A 16,033-nucleotide genomic window follows, 5' to 3' on the forward strand; every position below is an offset into this window, starting at 1 on the left:
TTTTCCCAATAGTGAAATGGCTGTGTAACTGTGTAATATTAGGGAGTTGGGAAAAGTGAAAGTAAATAATTGAGAAACACAACTGTGCAACAGTTGGCTGTATCATTTACAGTAGTCAGTGTTGAACTTCCTACCCCTTTTTTTCAGCCACTATAAGAATGCAGTATGTCAACACGAAGGACTATCAACGAGGAAATAAAGCAGGTGAATGTCACACACACTATGCAGTTAATAACTAGGACAATCCAACCAACACCAGTTTATTGGGTTCCTCTGCATATGAATATCCATCGACCCATGATCTGTGGAAATGGGGCCTTGCTTAGGGAATACAGCAAACTACAGGAGAACCTGGAACTACCCAGACAGAAGATATACCAAGTTTATGATGAAAAGGACTCCATTCGAGAAGCCCACCATTATGGCAAGCAGAACATGTGACAAAGCAAGCTGGGATATTTTTACTTTCCTTCATGTTCTGCCATCTGCCTCCTTAAATTCGTTTTTTCACTTTTAACTAAATACCATTAACACATGTGAGTTTAATCTGCATTTCCATAAAAGAGGTAGGTTGGCCCTTAGTATTAAAATATATACCACCAGATCTAATTCTGTGCTTAGTTTTATGTATGTAATTGATTTTCTAATTTATTTTGACTAATCCTAGTTACTATCTTTTGTTATAGGGTGAAATCAGTAATTGTTTCATAACTTAAATTCTACTGTTGACTTATAAACAAATATAAATTCTGTACTAATTGTAAACAATTGGAGGAACAACTAATAGTATTATTAAAGGATCTATTTTAAAACATGTTAGCAAAGCCAGCTCTTGATTAACTCCAAAGTAATTACCAGTTTCATCAAAAGCATTGTTTATGTAACTATATTTGTTAATTTCATAATTTAAACAAATGATATGGTTTAATCCTTGTAGTAGATGGAACTGTTAAAATGACACAGTTTTTTTATGTATGCAGTTAACTGAAGGAGTTAAGTTTTAATTGTAATTTCTGTAAATTTATCATCAGGCAATGTGTAGTTTCAGTGCCCAATTTTTGGCCCCAAGAGCGTCAGTCCACAGCCAAGTTTCAGACGAGGAACCCATATTGGTTAGATCAACAACAATGCATCCATTTAACTGTGAAATAAATGTAACAGGCCTTGTGCTAAAACTATTACAATGTCTGTTCTATATGTACCATATTATGTGGCGAGAACTGTTTGGTTGGTTTTTACTGCTCATAGATTTTCAACAGTAAATTATTGTAGCAGTCTGTTGAAGTTTGCTTTCAACCTATAAATGAGATCCTGATAGAACTTTAAACAATAGTGCACTGGCCATATAACTGTGTTATTGGAGGGTTGTGAACAGTGAAAGTAAAGATCTGTGAAATGGGAAATGTGTACCTGTCAGCTACATCACTGAAAGTAGTCTGTGTTGAACTTACATTCCCTTTACTTTACCAGAGGCTATAAATTTGTAGTGTGTTTTGACTGATTAACAATCTCTTTTCTCCAATTGTATCTTAAATGAGTAAAACTATTATTATAAGTATTTTACTAAATAAACTAGCCAGATCCCAGTCCCACATACTGTTCCTGATTTGTTGCTTGTCTCATGAAATCCCCACTAATGGCCTGACCATCAAATTACCCATATCTGGTTGCCACCCCTCCTTTCACAATGACCTCCACCTGTTCAGATTCCACCAATCCTTAGCCCTCACCAACACAGTCCTGCAAAACCATATCAACCAAGCCCAATCCTCCTTGCAGTACCTTCACTCCATCCACAAAATTCTCCTGCTCTGTAATCCCAAATTCCTGGAACCTGTAACACACATTGAAACTCTTGTCCTGTAGGAACTTGAGCAACATGCACAATGCAACCTCTAGAAGCTCTCTGTCCTGCTCACTTCTTATTCCCACCTCAGAGTATCACTGTCCACCACCTCTACAACAACCTCCAAACCTCCCCCATGTCCCCTAATAGATGAAAAACCCTGTCTCGCAGACCTATTACACTCACCCCACCCTCCAAACCTCCCTCCCACCACCACACAGAACCCCAAAAAATGGTTCTGAGCACTATGGGACTTAACATCTGAGGTCATCAGTCCGCTAGAACTTAGAACTACTTAAACCTAACTAATCTAAGGACATCACACACATCCATGCCCGAGGTGGGATTCGAACCTGCGACCGTAGCAGTCGCGCGGTTCCGGACTGAAGCGCCTAGAACCGCATGGCCACCGCGGCCGGCACACAGAACCCAGAACTTAAACAGACCCACAACACAGTCATGAACCTTTCCACCAGAAGCCTTAGGCCCACAGAAATATCAGTCCTTTCCAAAGGCCTCACCTTTTGCCCCACTCCCAAATTCAATCAAGTAGGACTTGTTAAAGACCTTCTCTCCTTCTCCTGGTTCCTACAGTGGAAACACTTTTTCACCACCAACCTGACAAATTAGACTCAACCAAAGACCAATATTGTACCTTGCCTAACTTAGTTCACTGCTCTATCCACCCCCACTGCCTCCAAACCACCCCCTGTTAACTTTCCAGAATTTCTTAACCTCGAACCTTGCCTCACCATCATTCCCCAAATCCCTCAACATGCAAACTAACCTGACATCTACAGAAAGAACCACAGTCCATCATCTAAAAAATGATCCTGAACTTATAATCCTACCTGCAGACAAAGGCTCCACCACCGTTGGTTTGAACCATAAGGATTACCTGGTGGAAGGACTCGATCGGCTGTCAGATACTTCCACCCTCAAATCTTACCATACTGATCCACAGTGATCCAGCAAGATCTCTAGTCATTACTCAAATCCTTAGGCCCATCCCACAACCTCTCCCCAGAGTTCATCTCTCTACTTACCCCTACCACTCCTCGCACTCCCACATTCTACATGCTTCCTAAAGTCCATAAATCCAACCACCCAGGATGACCCATTGTGGCCAGTTACTGTGCCCCCACTGAAAGAACTTATGCTCTCACAGACCAACACCTTCAACCTATTACCCAGAACTTACCCCCTATATAAAAGATACCAACCATTTCCTCCATCAACTTTCCACAGTTCCTGTCCCTTTACCCCATGATGCTGTGCTCATCAATATTGATGCCACCACCCTATACACTATCATTCCTAATGCCTATGGCCTTACTGCTGTTGAACACTACCTCTCCAGATGCTCTATGGATTCCAAACCAACAACCAAGACACCATGACCAACTATATCCTCACCCACAATTACTTCTCCATTGAAGACATTACCTACAAACAAATCTGGGGTACGGGTATGAACACCCACATGGCACCATCCTATGCTAACATATTTGTAGGCCATCTATAGGAATCCTTCCTAAAAACCCAGAATCCTAAACCCCACACATGATTCAGATTCATTGATGACATCTTTGCTATTTGGATTGAAGGTGAGGACACCCTATCTACATTCCTCCAGAACCTCAACGACTTCTCCCTGATTCACTTCACCTGGACCTACTCAATCCAGCAATCCAGCTTCCTAGATGTTGACCTCCATCTCAGAGATGGCTACAATAGTACCTCTGTCCATATCAAACCTACTAACCACCAACAATACCTCCACTTTGACAGTTGCCACCCATTCCATACCAAGAAGTCCCTTCCGTACAGCCTCAACAACGATGGTCGTCGGATCTGCAGTGATGAGCAGTCCCTCTCAAAATATACCAAGAGTCTCACTGAAGCCTTCACTGAACGTAATTATCCTCCAAACCTTGTACAAAAACAAATCACCCATGCCTTATCTTTCCAGTCCCCCACCACCTCAAAAAGTCCCACAGCCCAGTCACAGAGGAACATTCCCCTTATAACTCAGTACCATCTGGGACTGGAGCAACTGAATTACATTCTCCACAAGGGTTTTGATTGTCCTTCATCCTGCCCTGAAATGAGAAATGTCCTGCCCACTATCCTTACCACCCTCCTACAGTGGTATTCCGCCATCCATCGATCCTAAACAATATACTCATCCATCCTTACACAACTCCTGCTCCCAATCCCTTGCCTCATGGCTCATACCCCTGTAATAGACCTAGATGCAAGACCTGTCCCATACATCCTCCTACCACCACCTACTCCCGTCCGGTCACTAACATCACCTATCCCATCAAAAGCAGGGCTACCTGTGAAACCAGTTGTGTGATTAACAAACAGCTGTAATCACTTTGCTGCATTCAATGTAGGCATGACAACCAACAAGCTGTCTGTCCGGATGAATGGCCACTGACAAACTGTGGCCAAAAAAACAATTGGACCACCCTGTTGCTGAACACGCTGAGAACCATGATATCCCTCCTCTCAGTGACTCCTTCACAGCCTGTGCCATATGGATCTTTTCCACCGACACCAGATTTTCTGAATTGCGCAGGTGGGAACTCTCCCTCCAATACATCCTATGTTCCTGTAACCCTCCTGGCCTCAACCTTCGTTAGTCACTGACCTTACCCATCCAGCCCCCTCCCTGTTCCCATTCCAGCACTACACAGCCATCATTTCACCACCACACCCACTCTTTTAATTTCTTTGTATTTCTCTCCTTTCTGCTACTTTCTCCCCCCCCCCCCCCCCCCCCGCCCCTCTCACCTTCTCTCCGGCCCCTTATCTAAACTGCAGCACTTCACTTTCCGCCATCCCCACCATACTATCTCACCCCCACCCTGCCCCAGCCTCCTCCTTACCACCAACCAGTCGCCACTCCCATCAAGCACTGGTGCTGTTGCTCACAGTGTTGTTTCAGTTGTCTGAGACTGCAGACATGTGTGCAAGCTGTGTTTGCTTTAGTGTGTGTGTGCTTATGGAATGTAACAATATAATGAGAAGGGAAGTTGCTGCTCACCATATAGCGGTGATGCTGAGTTGCAGATAGGCACAACAGGCAACTGAAAACACACTCACACTGATGCTACACTACTGTGTGGCATTATTTGCATGGTCCAATACTCCAATTAAAAGTTTCACATTAGATAATTTACATTCAGTGAATTTTCTGCACCACTACAGAGATAGTTTTGTGTCAATCATGAATGATAATTAAAAAATTAAATTTGTTAAAATATATCTGGAAGGCAAAGCTCTGTCATGGGCACATTTTAAATTTGAGTAAACAGGAAATATACCAGAGTTCCTATAAAAGTTTTTAAAATAAATTTAGGTTGGAAGCTGAACAGGGGAGAATCAAAAGTGAATTTTTGAATGGTCCTAATTATAGGAATATGGATGGCACTTTGAAAGAGTTTTGTAAGAACCAACTTAAAGCATTAACACATCTTGACAAACCATTTGACAAAATGACCTTGATTGTTGCACTTAAAAGGAGATTACCAGAAAGATTGTAGTGGTATTTAGTACATGGACCTGATGACTGGCTTGAACAATTTTTATGATACGTTGACAGGCTGGATAGGGCAGTAGCAAGAAGTCTGTATCATACTAATTGGAGTTATGGACATCACAGTGGGAATAATAAGAGAAACAGAGACAATGGTAACTTCTATCAGGATCAAAGAGTCAATAGAGACAGAAATTCTGAGCATCAGCAGGATAGGAATAATAGGGACAACCATAGGCATTTTAATAGAAGAAACAACCATAGAAGTAATCATTTGGGAAATGGCAGTTTGCATCAATGAAGGTCCATGGTTTTGTGGTGAGGAATTATAACACAAACAGGGCCCAGGACCCCCAAGTTAGACTTGCAATTAGACAATAATAACAGGGGTAATGATATGGCGCATGTATCTGAAATTGAACACAAGGAGTATCAGATTTCTCATTTGTGCTTTGATCAAAAGTGTTGGGATACTATGTTTAATTATGGTGATGTAAGTGCTAATCACAAACCAAAATGTGAGAGTAGTGAGAATTTTGATGTAGTATGTACAAATGATTTCTTCTTTAGGGTGGAAAACATGTTATTGCTGTATGTAAATCAGGTGATGGCTGTATTGGATGTGAACCAGGCAGTATTTTTGATGTAGATGTGAATGAGAGCTGTGAAGTAACTGAGGCTGGTAAGTCCAATACTAGTGGCTTATTGCAGATGAAAGTAGGTGAGATAAGTGACTTGATGGAGATGAGAATTATATTGCCATTGATGTTGGTGCTGAAATAATTTTGGAGGAATATGGTGTTATGATGATAATGATGATGATGATGAGTATCAGATGTTCGTGGAGTTAAAGAATAATGAAGTTTCATAGTTATTTGTAAAGGAAGTTGATGATACAGGTAAGGTAAGTGATGTATGTGATGTTGTAAGTGAGGGGTCATGGAATACCAGTCCAGATTGGGACCAGATTGATGATAACATAGGTAAAGCCACATTATGGTATAAGTTAGCTATAGTTAGTCACAATTTGTTTCCCAATTGGAGGAATCAAATGAAAGAGGATCTAAGCAGTAAGTGTAATTTTGACAGTAACGTGTGTTGGGTTCCTTCTGTAACAAGTGATAATTGTGCCACGGAATCTATTATTGTGTTCAATCTTTACCTGATAACATGAGTAATCAAAGCAATCTTATGATACCTATAACATTGATAAAACCTGGGAAGATAGTGTGGATGGAACATCTGATAAAATTGAAAGTGATCATTTGCATAAAGTGACTGACAACAGAGATGATGATTCAAATTTTGGGTGTCCTTGATTAAGGTTAAGATTGATAAGTGGGAAGGCAATTGTTTGATTGGTACATGCAGCCTGATTTGTGGTATATCTGAAAAATTTAGGGACAAGATAATGTATACTAAGAATTTTGTGGAAATTCCTACTGTAGGAGTAAAGATAAGAGGAGCTACAGGTAAGCAAAGAAAATTGGTAAAATATCAGGTACTTTTAAATTTTAGTATAGAAGACAAGGCCTGTCAACATGGATGCTTAGTGACCCCAGACTGGAAGAAAATATACACTATTTTTTCAGGTTTATAGAATTACATAATTCTGTTTTGTAATAGATTTGTGTTTTAGAATTTGATTCATACCATTTGACTAAATAAGTAGATCCTTTTACAGTTTTGAAATGGAACAATATCATGAAATATTTAGAAATAAATTTCCTATTTTAGAGTGCTGTTCATGTTAAATATTGTTATTGTTCCTGTGTACTCTGCAGAGAATAATTAAATTTAATTGTCATGAAATATTTTGGGTAAAGTCATGTGTGATGTGGTATGCTGATTGAAGACATGTTTCCTTCATGTGTATTGTAAATATTAGGAATAATATCTTGAAGTTTGATGTGTGCAAGTATATCTGTGTATATTACCTTACAAATTCATTTTTTAATTGCATTTAGCTCTGTTTATTAATGTGCCACATATGTGAACTCTATTAATCCATTCTGGCATAAACCCTGTATACTTATTTTTGCAATATAGATGGGCAAAATATATTCCATGTGATGTGAGGGAGGTACTGAACAACATACTTAGTACATTAAACAACGTTTCAGGATTCGATGTGAAAGCTAGACAGGAAATAATCTGTCTGTTAGAATGTGTGATGAGAAATCTAGGGAGGAAACTGAAAGATGTGGGTGGATCCACTCCCACACTCCTGTATGGCTGCACCCTTGCTAGTCCAATCAACTAACAAGAGATCATAGGTGCTGGGTAATGTACTCAAGCATCTACCAACTACATCAGTCTTGTGACCAAAATTTGTAAATTGTTAGACAAGAAATTATTCTATATGAAGAATTTGTGGAACTATTTGTTTAGAAAAGTAGTCACTGTTATGGACAGTGTTATTCCACATAAATGTATGTTTTTCAAGTAGGAGGATTAACTTGCCAATACATTATGTAACTTTAAATGATGCTGTGGAAGGTTGATGTTCTATGACGTGATTTGTTATGTTCAACACAGGAATGTGAAAACAAAAAAGTTCAAGACTATGTTTTGTTACCCATGTTGTAAATAATTATCAGAATCTGATAAAATTAGGTACTGTTAGGTTAGCAGTCATACATTTCAATGAATTTTCTTATCTCAACACTCAGTATATAATTTTTTATCAGTTATAAAAGCATCTTCTAGGTTTCTGTGTACATAGGGTAGATTGTATGAACAATTAGCAAATAGTATGGAAGACAGTTATGATTGTGATCATAAATCAAGTGTAGGCTGTGTAACAAGATGTATACATTTCTGGTTTCACACACTGATTTCTGTCCTCGAGCTACTCAATTACATCATAATCCAAAGCTATTTATGACTCTGATTACCTTTACATATCATCAGTATGTAACCTCCCCCTCACTTATCGACCTTAATGACAGTGAAAAATTAAACCGCATGTACCTAATGGAAATTTGGGAAAAGCAATCGTCACCAAAGTTAATCTGTTGGTAAAGAGGGAGGAAAGGGTTACATCTAAATGAAAGGAAAAATGCAAATGAAACTGGTCAAAATTAATTTTGAAAAAGGGTAAAGTTAATAAAGAAAGTAAATGTGCTGTCATTACGTTAACAATTAACTAGCAGTAATTAGATATTTGAGATTTTGGGAAAATTACGGTTGCTAGTCCTATGGACAATTAATATAAAAACTAAAAAAGAAAGGTTATTGCACATACAATTAGCACTAAAAGCATGGCAACTGAAGGTTGCTACGTGTTGTGTGAAAACTGAATGTTTGTCAGAAGTAATAAATTTCGCTAGTCTCTGACTTAATTTAGCAAAAGAATTAATGAAACTGGAAAATTGAAAGTTAATTTAGTGACTGAAATTAATAGTGAGCTTTGATTCTGAAGCACACCGAAATTCAGTAAAATAATGTTAGTCTTGGGCTACCTCAACAACCATTTCAAAAGCTACTTGAATCTACGCAATTTAGAAATAAGAGATTTAACTTTGAACTTGAATTAAATGATTCTGAACAATTAACAATAGTAAAATTTAGCACGTACCAAGCTGAGCTGCAGTCACAGGTAAGCTAAAATATGCTAACAAAACTCACACTCTTAATTTGTGCTTGTGTAATCTAAATACCTTAACTGGACTTTGAAATTGAAGCAGTGAAATGGAATGATATTACTTTAATGCTGGCGTCTGAATTTCAATGACACTCGGGTTCATTTAGGAAAAGGAAGGGACTCTGCTTGGTAATGCAATTGGGACAATGAGCAACAAAGGTTCATGCTAAGTTGCTGTAATTTTGTGATGCAACAATTTTAAAAGCTGAGGTCTGCCATACAATTCTAAAACTTTACGTGCTTTCAGTCTTCCTTGTTGATTGATGGAAGGTTTGAAGTCGTCGGTCGAGGAGGTGGCGACAGTCACTCATTGTCGGCCGTCGCTGTTGCAGAAGCTGGATGTTGGTGCGCCTTCTTCTCAACACTGTCACCAGGCAAAACAGGCTCTTGATGTGCGCCAGCTAATGCTTCCCGTCCACGACACCGTGTCAGAAACTATCTACATCTACATCTACATCTACATCCATACTCCGCAAGCCACCTGACGGTGTGTGGCGGAGGGTACCTTGAGTACCTCTATCGGTTTTCCCATCTATTCCAGTCTCGTATTGTTCGTGGAAAGAAGGATTTTTGGTATGCCTCTGTGTGGGCTCTAATCTCTCTGATTTTATCCTCATGGTCTCTTCGCGAGATATACGTAGGAGGGAGCAATATACTGCTTGACTCTTCGGTGAAGGTATGTTCTCGAAACTTTGACAAAAGCCCGTACCGAGCTACTGAGCGTCTCTCCTGCAGAGTCTTCCACTGGAGTTTATCTATCATCTCCGTAACGCTTTCGCGATTACTAAATGATCCTTTAACGAAGCATGCTGCTCTCCATTGGATCTTCTCTATATCTTCTATCAACCCTACCTGGTACGGATCCCACACTGCTGAGCAGTATTCCAGCAGTGGGCGAACAAGCATACTGTAACCTACTTCCTTTGTTTTCGGATTGCATTTCCTTAGGATTCTTCCAATGAATCTCAGTCTGGCATCTGCTTTACCGACGATCAACATTATATGATCATTCCATTTTAAATCACTTCTAATGCGTACTCCCAGATAATTTATGGTATTAACTGCTTCCAGTTGCTGACCTGCTATTTTGTAGCTAAATGATAAAGGATCTATCTTTCTGTGTATTCGCAGCACATTACACTTGTCTACATTGAGATTCAATTGCCATTCCCTGCACCATGCGTCAATTCGCTGCAGATCCTCCTGCATTTCAGTACAATTTTCCATTGTTACAACCTCTTGATACATCACAGCATCATCCGCAAAAAGCCTCAGTGAACTTCCGATGTCATCCACAAGGTCATTTAGCAAGTCGAGTGCAATTACATGCTGCCAAACCCCAAAAGCGCAGCAACTCGCGGGAGCATCACTCAACACCCCTGCTCCACTGCCCTTCTCCAGCCAGACTCCCCTCTGCCCACACTCCACGCGACAGAGTTAACACTACCAAAGATCCTAAACACTTTGGTTCTCCACATGACCTATCGATGTATTTGTTCGATAGCATAGTTTTCTCTATGCCAGACCCAGCATATAAATACAAATAATATTCACAAAACAAACAAATTACACATCGACATAAATACATATATATACAAATAGTAAAACAATTACAATATACAAAGACACAGAAATGTCATATCTTCAGGTAACAAAATGTCCGCCCCAGTAGCTGAGTGGTCAGCGTGACGGATTGCCGTCCTCTGGGCCCGGGTTCGATTCCCGGCTGGGTCGGAGATTTTCTCCGCTCAGGGACTGGGTGTTGTGTTGTGTTCATCATCATTTCATCCCCATCCGGCGTGCAGGTCGCCCAATGTGGCGCCGAATGTAATAAGACCTGCGATATGGCGGCCGGACCTGCCCCGCGAGGGGCCTCCCGGCCAATGACGCCAAACGCTCATCATCATCATCATCAGGTAACAAAATAAGGAAAAATCTATAGAACAATGGATGGAAATAGAAGGATATGCATTTCCGTCGTTACAAGTACTGGATTTTTATATCTAATTGGAGCCTGAGTACTGTACAGACTCATGCTTAACTCTGTTTTGGGTAACCCTGGTCATCGCGATTCTGTGTGCATACTCAAGGAGAGTGTGCAACTGTTTATTGAGGCTAGATGCTTCCTCTAATTATTCTTTACATATGATTTGTTCATTTTGTTGTGTTAAAACATTTCTGTAGGTGCGTACCTGGTGTGATTTGCATTCATGGTCTGGTCCTCACATCTTAACCATAGGCCCTGATATTTTTTCATTATTTTCTTCTTTCATGGGTCAACATATCCTTACATACTCTGGTGGAGGATTCATTTTGTGCTAACTCCTACTTGTGACTGAGTATTTTCTTTTGGTCTGTACCCGTAGTTGTTTTTTGAGTCAGTTCACTTGTCATACACTTAGGTTCTGAATATGTTTTTTCTTCTCTTTTGATGGTTCTGGAGGTGAGAGTTTATAGATGTAAACTTTAATTTGTAATTCTGGCAATTAAATAGCCTCTGCACTTATTTCAATAGTCCAGTCTTGTAATGTTGTGTTTCTGACTTTGTTTCATTTGTCTTGAGACAGAATGTTCCACAGTTCTGAAAATCTGAATGCCATGTGTGCATGGATTATGACTTGTATAGTCGATATTATTCTAACCTTTTCTGTAATATGTTATGTATCAGACACTTCTACACATCTGTATTCTGTCTTTCAGCATGATTTTGTATACCATTTGGCAAACCTTTTAGTAGGTCACGAAATATCATAAATGAATTAGTTCCATATTATGTGAGGTAGACAGTGTAACAGGAAATCCTCCTCTAGTACTTTTCCTCAACAGTATTTGTCAATACCAGTATTATTTTTTGAATTTTCGACAGGTCAATATTACCTCACCTCCTTTTCTGAAGACTTTCATATAATATTATACACAGTATGTTATATTTAAAGCTAAAATTTATGAAAAGGAATTACTTTATTTTCGATTTTGCAATGAATAAGGACTAGCTCTGAATGTAGAGTTAAAATCATTTTTTTAGAAACATTTGAAAATTACGACTCATTTGGCACACTCAAAATTTCTGTTATAATTACACAGTCGAGTACTGTTTACTGTGTTTATTTCTGGATTCATTTATTAAATAATAATTGAAATGAATAGAAATTCATTTGTCAAGAAAATTTGTAAACCCTTTGGAATATTGTTATTTCCACTAAGTGGAGTAGTAGTAAGCATGCCTCTGTGGTGATTGGACATATTTTTGAATTTTGGGCAAACAATGTAATTTCGGATTTCTTAATGTGAAATTTCAAAAGACTGTATGATACACTAAAATGTGACATAATGTTCTAGTGTAAAAACAAAAATTCTGCAATGACAACCTTCAAAATTATTTAGATCAAATCAACCTTGAGGACCTAAAATGTGAGAATTTGATCTTCAAGAATCAGACCCTCAGAGAAGAACAAATATATATATATATATATATATATATATATATATATATATATATATATATATATATAAAAAACCAAAAAGTTTATCGAAATCATACTCCTCTGAAATCTGCAGAAAAAGCTTTGCTTATTGTGGACAATAACTGGAATTAGGAAGGAGGGGGGAGATTACAGTGTGAAGATCATTTTCAAAAAGTGAATCACAAAATTTGAGGAAACAAACAGCCATCTGAGAAATTGTGTGTAGTTATCTGATGTGCCTATTGACATTCCAAGTTTGGGAGGCAATAGATATTTAATCAATATTGTGTATGATGTAAGGTGATATATATTTGTGCATTTTTCAAAAACTAAGAATGAAACCTTTAAAGAGTTCAAGAAACAGATATTCAAGTGGAAAAACGAACCATTAAATACTTTAAGGGGATCTGCATTGATTATAGCCTAGAATGTTTTTCATGTAAATGTTCACACTTCTTTGATTCTGAAGGAATTTGTCATGAAGTAAGTACAATGCATACTTAACAGCAAAATGGTATAGCTGGGCACCTTAATAGAATATTAATTAGTGTGATAAAGTTGCAGTTTCTAGGAAGCAATTTACTAAAGAGTTCTTGGACTTAGTTGATTTACACTGCAGTATTCATAAGAAACCGTGTCACAAATAGTGTCAACAGAAAAACATCTTATGAAGCTTGAAACATCTTACGAAGCCTAGTGTACAACATTCATGTGTGAGAGGATGCAAAGATTCCATCACACAACCAAACAATGACATCACTGTAAATTATCCACAAGTTCATCCTCTCTGTATGTCCATGAATTAGAATCTGGATGCCTGAAACTAAACAGGTTGTGGAATGTAGGGAATTTACATTCAAATAATTTTTGAATATTTGAAGGAGCACTTCCATTTCCAGATGCCAACGATTTAATATTTATTTATTTATTGATTTGTTTATTTTTTATTGGTCCAGTAAATCTTACATACATACAGTGTAACATGAAGTGAGTAGAAGATTGAAGCACTGAAGAGGAATTTCATTGTTTCTTAGATCATGAGGAAAATTTAGAAGAAATGCATTTCTTAATTGCAGGTAAGTAAGAACTTGTGGAAGACACTAATACTTCACAAAACTGATACAAGCCAACAAAGATATAACAAAAGAAAAAAAAATGATTTTAAGCAGATGTCATGCCACCACAGTTCCAAAGGAAATTATCATACTGAAGTAGCATAAACAAACGTGTGAGTGAGGAACAATTATGAGCCCATATTGTCATAACAAAAGTAACACAATGAGAATTATTGAAAATGATACACATAGAGTTTATTTTTAGATGTCATCATGAATGCAGGAGGATGTTAGGCATTAAACAAGTGAACAAGAGCACCTTTGTTTGCTCTGTTTCTTGACTGGGTTATGTTTTACATTTGTATTGTTTACTATGGAAATGAATAGTTAAAAAGTCTGTTAAAAAGGAGATTAGTTTGTCTGCTTTAATGGTCCTACTGTTTTCTACTGTTAATTTGTACAATACAACTGTTTATTCTACTCCAACAAATATAAAATACTTCCGAGGATTTATTATTTAAACTTCATTTTAAAAAACATTAAATCTACACCTAAGTTTCTTCATAAACATAAAAAATGAAAAAAACTATAACTTTGTTTGTGTTACAGGGAAGTGGTGAAAGACATTGAACAGAAGTTGGAAAGTAAAAACAAGATACTGGAGAGACAAGCATATACCATTGTACAGTTGAGATGCAGACTATTAAAGCAAGATAGAGAAATACAAAGTCTTCAAGCAGAACTTGATAGACTTTATGAAGCCAACGTGAGAAATGAAGAGGTATCTCCTTCCTCTTCACACACTCACTACCATATCTAACGAAAGATAATGTTATCACATTTATTTAAACCCTGTAATAAATTTTCTCTATTACACATAAACATCTGATAACATCTGCCATTTCCAAGAAGATGGTACATGGATATTTTAGAGATCCATTGTACAGGGAATTGTGATTAGATGCACTTATTAATAGTAAATTTGTATGACTAGAAACATTACAACATGGCTGATACTGTATTGGAAGAGGAGGGATAAAATAAAAGAATATAAAATTATACCCTAATGTTGCAGGTACTGCATGGACCAGTACTATCAATAAGTGAAACAAAATTTCTAGAATATATTGGAATGTGTAGTGGATCAATATGAACTTGGATTGTAAAATATGTGTAACAGATTGTAATCACAATGTATGCTCTTTATGTGAATGATAGATTATAATTGAAAATAAGACAATCCACTTACTAGGCATTTTTTATTCATAAGGACTGTGCTGTGTAATACACTGTGCATTTTACACTTAGGCACAAATTATTCATGGCACAAAAACATGTAAAGGGACTAATAAAAGATTTACACACTTCAACAATTTAATAACTTCACCATTCTGAAAACAGTCTCAAAGTAGGAATATAAAACAAGAAGATGATACCTCCTTTAAACCTAGATTGGTGAAGCTGGGTCCGTGAGACCAACTAGTTTTTGTTTCATTGAAATTATATTCTTATAGCTGCTGATTTAGCTGAAGCCCTCTGCTAGCTTTCTGAAAGATCTGAGCGAAAGTGTTCACATTGTGAATGAGATTTTTCTTTGTTTAGTCACTGTTTGCTAGTCTTCAATACTTCTCACATATTTGTCAGACCCAGCCCAACCATTTATGTTACTAATTTCTGCTGTAGCAATCAGATTTTTATTTTGGTGTAGGCCTATCATTGAGTTACTATTGCAAATTTTATATTCAAGATTCAAGATTCTTTATTAGCCATTGATCATGCAAGATGAAATAGGCTTCGTCAGTACATAAAATAATATTAATATTCCAGTCACTATATATAAGGCATAGATATAATTAGCATATGAGTAACTTACAAATAACATAAACCTTAAGCAGGTGACTACAATGCTTAATACATATTCTTGTTTCAGATACATACAAAGGTACCAAAAATGAGTTACATTGTAGTAGCAAACACAGTAGTTACGTAACACATCATAACACTGGCAAATAAAGTAGTTACCTAACACAGTTGAAATACAAAGGTATTAGATATGAAATATTTTGTAACAGTATATATAGTAGTTAATTAAGTTAATTATGCAATTACAGGTTTATCTCTGTGCTACTCAGATCATAATATTCTTGCATAGAATAAAATGGATTGTCAGATAACCAATTGTACAAATTTTGTTTAAGAATTTTTGTGGGCATGTCCCGAGCAGATTGCGGTAGTTTGTTGAATATTTTTAAGGTATTCACTTTGTGTGAGTTACTACTTTTTGTTAGTCTGTGTCTTGGTATATCATAATCTGCCTTCCTTCTAGTGTTGTAGTTATGAATTTCTTCCCTGACAACACCTTCCATACCATTGTTTTTAATGTGTAACACACAGATATAAATATACAAGTTTACAATGGTCAACAGTCTTAGCCTTATAAAGAGAGGACGACAGTGCTCCGTGGGACCGACTTTA

The sequence above is a fragment of the Schistocerca serialis genome, chromosome 4, assembly GCF_023864345.2.
Source record: "Schistocerca serialis cubense isolate TAMUIC-IGC-003099 chromosome 4, iqSchSeri2.2, whole genome shotgun sequence".
In the NCBI taxonomy this organism is placed as follows: Eukaryota; Metazoa; Arthropoda; class Insecta; order Orthoptera; family Acrididae; genus Schistocerca; species Schistocerca serialis.